The following is a 6,000-nucleotide window of genomic DNA, read 5'->3' on the forward strand; positions in this document are numbered from 1 at the left end:
AAATCATCATATCCTTTGCTGTGCATCTCTGTCAAGATAGTCAAATTCATAAAATAGTAAAACATTGTAATTTAACAATCAACAACTAATTTTATCATATCATGGCTAACATAATGGTTCACTTGAAAAATTAAAACTCATACATAATTTCAACCATGGAACCACTTCTTGACCTAATACAATTTGCATCTACTATTTTATTAATGCTTCTTTCATGTCCTAGAAACCATATGCATATAGCATGTATATATATGATGGTAAACATCAACTAGCAAATCTTAGCATTTTCTCACCACCTCTATTTTATCAATTCATAACTCACCCAATAGAATAAATTAACACCTTTCTAAGGAACTCCCACCTGAACTTACATGTACATGTAAGTGACTATTGAGTATCAATGTCTAATAACATTTTAGCATAAAAATTTGGATTAAATACCTTCACAAACTTTCATGTTTCATAAACACATGACCCATAGTTCATTTTCACAAAATAAATTCCACATAATTTACCTATAAGATGAGTATATAACACCCGTCATAACATAATTTCCAATTTAAGATAGAGTCAAAGCTCAAATTGCATTCTCATAGGACCAAAAACACTACAAAAGGTTTCTAGACTTACCTTCCACAAGTACGACCCAAAACCACATGCACCCAATTCAATGCAAATATGACAAACTCCCTCAAAATGGGCATAATGAGGATTTTTCTATTAGGAGTTACAATTTTTATTGCAAATTTGTTTGTAAATGGATTTCACAAATGCCTAGGGACCGTACTATTGTTATAAACACCTAGACCGCCTAAAAAACAGGCTTATAGTTGCACCATGGGGTCTTGTATCCATTACAAAAGTTAAAATAATAAGTAAAATATACAATGGAAACCTCACACCATAAAAAATAATGAAATGCATTGATAAGACTTGTAGTAAAAGGCTTACATGTACTTGTAATCATAAAATCACTTTTTCTTTCAATGCCTCATTGTGAATGAGTATTCAAACTTATTGACACATTCCCCAAATTATTTTTTAAGAAATCAAGTATTCTAATTGTTCATCCATTTCCTAGATTTTTCTTATTTGATTAGTTTGATAAAAATAGTTTTAATAATCATAATGTCACCTCTATGTCAAATAAGAAAAAAGCCAAACTTGTAATAAGATATCCGCAAGCAATTATCTTTCATATAGTTATAAATGCTCTTAAAATTGTCCTTATAGACTTGTATCACATGCAAATATGATTTGCAAGAACTTGTTCAATATCTTCCTCTTATAATTTCTTACAAAGAACCTACCAAAATACAAATTAGAATGTGCAACTAATTTAACCTATCTTTTTCATTATTACAAAAATCATATACAAAAAAAGTTCACATTTTACATCATAATACATCATAAATCTTATGAATTCTCCCAAACACCAACACCCCCCCCACCAGCCCCCCACCTCCCCAACTCTTCATGATGTACCTACATTCCAATATCATTAAAAAAATTAGTAACTTATTGTAAAAAACAAGATAATCATCAGTTCATTGAATCATTATGAAGAAAATAACATAAGAAGTAAATATACCTAGTCGAGTGTTCCAGTAGGGTCCTCTCTCTATTTTATGGTCTCCAACAGGGCTTCATGATCAGCATTAGCAATAGTAAAAAGTTCTTTTACTTTTGGTCTTCCTTGATGCTTCAACAACTTTACATTTGTTGCTATAATAAGATGCGAATATATGAGAATTATTTTGTGCTTCTGATAGTCTTCGAATGCAGGAATTACATTCTTTCTAAGCATGTATGTAGCCATGTTCCAGCGACAACCACTGAACTAGTAGGATATGTGAATCCATCATCATCTATGATCGGTTGTGCAAGTTTTTATTTACCTCTTACACAACGTGCTAACCAATAATTGAATTTCTCATCATTCCCCTATGATGCAACTAATGCAAAGACATGTCCTGGCTGAAGTAGATCTGATAGATGGTTATGCTCAACTGAACTTTCCATGTCATCATTTCTGATAGAGGGTGTGATAGACAATGGAGTAAGATAATGTGGAGCCCATGTGTCCACCCACTCACTTGACTCACAGTGATCCCAATCACACTGAAAACAACTAGGACAAAAGCAAGCTAGCTGTTGTGTCCAAATGGTCCATGTACTAGAATCAGAGCTCCGGAATGAATGCATTTTTGATGAGTCTCTCACTGTAGCACAATTTGATCTATTAGCTATGGACCCTTCCTCAACCAACCAAAAGAACATGTGTACCACTGAATCAAGAGTCCCCCCCTGTGATAATGTTAAACTACACCAATCAACAATGCTACGAGCATCAAGAAGCTCTACTGCTGAAACTTTCAGTTGCTCCTTAACTAGAGCTCTCTTCACACATGCCCCTGCTCCATCATATTCCCCTTTTCTATGGCCAGACTCAAAAAAACTCCAAATATGAGGCACCCCTATCTCTACGTGCATCCTACACAACCAATAAAACATGCGAGCATTCTTGAATTGACCTGTACAATTATTTGACCAAATGATATGTCTATCCATAGAAATTGCATGCTCATGTAAGAAATCAAAATAATTCTTGAAATAATGTTGCACAAACTCGTGAGAGTGAGATCTATCATCACTCATATAAAAATGATACTCTCTAATAATCTTTCGATTATCTTCCACACTATCAGGGGCATGTCTATATGTTATGTGAACGAAAATAGCAATCTGAATAGTTGTAATACTGAGATTGTGTCTCATTTTGAGGTTGCAATGTGTAGTTCTCAGAAAAATCAACAACTAATACAATAGTTCCAATGGGAAAAGTATCCTTACACATTCTAAATTGTTGATCCAACCACTGAAACCTGTGACTATGTCTTGCATACTTGTAGAAAAGATTTTCTTTGAAATCTGAAATAAAACTAGCCACACTGATATCTTTTCCAACCAATTCACATCTACAGCTCTCACCCCCATTCTTCAATGTGTATTTCACCGTTTCGTGTAACTTTTTTTTCACTATTGTCTTTCCAAGATCTTGTTCGCACCCCTCATGGAAACATGTGTCAAACTTGGATAAACCACCACATTCTGAACACTTTTCATTTAAGCAAGTGTTTCTATAAAAGAAACAACCATCAACTCTACAACATAAAAGTTGATCTAGCAAGTCTCTTGATGATTTTGGAAGCCCACTAGCCCCACAATCCTCCAACATTTCTTTAGTATGCAAAGTAGAATGGATGGAGTGTAATAGTTCGTGGTGCATAGAAAACTCAACATGATATTTGCAACAACATGTACTTCAAATTTTGAGTGGCACACAATAAAATGGCTTCAAAGATTCAAAAGCCCTTTGAGATATATGAAGACTTGGATGACTCTCTCTAAATTGTTTGAACAACATAGTTTGACTTACCTCCAATTACTATTTAGGATGTGGTATGCGGTCTCTGATGCCAATTCTCAACTTTATCACATCTTTAGCATTGGGTGATACCCGTGAGTTAGAGTGCCAAAACTGTGTAATTTCTTCCTTCACATCATCGGATAGCTTCTTATCAATACGTGGAAGTCTCCCACCAAATGTCCATGTTTCATTTTGAAGAGGATCATCAATTTTCTCTCGTTGATTAAGTGCTCTTCTCAAAGTAGTACGATTTAGATTCAAATCAATACAACTTTGTCTCATATATATACCCTTTCTCAAATGATGACTTACCAAAGAGGTTGTAATAACCCTTCGAGTAGCTCTGTTATCCTTCTCCCTGCTATTTTTTTCAATGCTATTGAGAGCACTGAAAAAATTCTTCACAATAATGGCATTTCTTTCCAACTTTTTATTGACATGAATCTTCAATTTGGAAAGCATAGGTCTCATCTTTTGCATCTTTAATAAGTGCATGAAAAGCTGACATTGCTCCACCACTATCTTGTTGCCGAAGAACATGTTATATAGTCTTGTAGCCCATAACCGAATCGTTCTTTTTAATTTTTTCCCTTCTAAATTGGTAATAATCGTTTCATCAATTTCAATTATCCATTTTGGTGTTCTAGAACCTTCATTTTGATTATAATTAGGAGATATGTAAGGTTCTTGTGCATTAGATTCATGTGCATTGTCATGTTTGACATGGTCAATTATGCAATCTGGATTATGACTTGGTAGCATTTCGTCCTCAAAAATTTTATTCTCTAAATTGTCAATTTCAGCATTATTGTTTTCAATAGGTACATTTTCATTCTCCAACTGTACATATTCATTATCTAACTCTATGATTTCACCTTCGACTAATTCATCATCAACTTGACTAATATTTATCATACCTTGTCTTTTTCTTCAGTGTCCCATTTTGTCCCTTTCCCTATATGTTGCAATGTCTTCATTAGATAACTTCCTTTTACGTTTAGCCTTTCAACGACTGATGCTCCCCATTCAGATGACAATATCGGACACCTAAAGTTGTATTTTCGAAAAAAAATTATTGGTTGGGCCCCAAAACGTGATTTTCTATAAAACTCGTGAAAAAAAAGTTTAAAAGTGATGTTCTCGGGTTTGCAGGGACATCAAATAAGTTGGAATTTGATGCCAGTAAAATTGAATATCCGATTTAAAATTGGATATCCGATATGTCCCCCATGAAATTTTGGAGGGAAAAACAATTTGTGATAGTAATTAAATATTTGTATATATGTATTTATTAATATAAATACATATGTTTATGTATTTATATTTGCTTTATATAAATACATATATGTATTTATTTTTAAACTTATATTTATATTAAGAAATATATCAATATATATTTATATATAAATATATTTATATTAAAAATATATATGAATATATATTTATATATTTATTTTTTATATTTATATATTTATGGGTGTATATATATATATATATATATATATATATATATATATATATATATATATATATATGCACACTTTTGACATTGTTTATAAATTTTATATGCTCTTTTTGCTTTAGTATATAGTAGTATATTATAGGATGTTTTTGTGCATCATATATACATATATTTAAGTGGGTAATATATCTATTCTTATATGTATATAGTATATAATTGCTTTATAAACATAGTATATATATTATATATATACTATGTTAATAGTATATTCCTTAGTATATAGTGATATATAATAGGATATAACATATATATATAATGACATTTAAAGGTAAAGATATAACATATTATCTATTAATATATAATAATAAATTACGTTATTCTTATTATAATCTATAAATATAATTTATATTATTATTATTTTTCCTATATTTTTATTACATGTAATAACATAATATATATTATTATTATTATGAGCTCTATTATTAATATATGTTATTAATATATAATCTTAACGATTTGAATATGTTCCTTGGGGTCTTAGGACCCCTAGGGACATATGTCGTCCTTTAATGGGTCAAAGGGGGTCATAGGGTGACCTATGACCCTATCTGATCATATGAACGATTCAAATATGTCCCTAGGGGTCCTAGGACCCCAAAGGACATATGTCATCATTTAATGGGTCAAAGGGAGTCATAAGTCACCCTATGACCCCCTTTGACCTATATGAACGATTCGAATATGTCCCTAGGGGTCCTAGGAACCCAAAGGACATATGTCATCGTTTAATGGGTTAAAGGGGGTCATAGGGTGACCTATGACCCCATTTGACCCATATGAATGATTCGAATATTTCCCTAAGAGTCCTAGGACCCCTAGGGACATATGTCATCATTTAATGGGTCAAAGAGGGTCATAGGTCACCCTGTGACCCCCTTTGACCCATATTACCAATTTGAATATGTCCCTAGGGGTCCTAGGACCCCTAGGACCCCTAGAGACATATGTCATCGTTTAATGGGTCAAAGGGGTTCATAGGTCACCCTATGACCCCCTTGACCCATATTACCCATTCGAATATGTCCCTAGGGGCTTGCGGACCCCTAGA

Source organism: Cupressus sempervirens, chromosome 6 (assembly GCF_028749045.1).
Source record: "Cupressus sempervirens isolate cs-2001-9-10 chromosome 6, ASM2874904v1, whole genome shotgun sequence".
Classification (NCBI taxonomy): domain Eukaryota; kingdom Viridiplantae; phylum Streptophyta; class Pinopsida; order Cupressales; family Cupressaceae; genus Cupressus; species Cupressus sempervirens.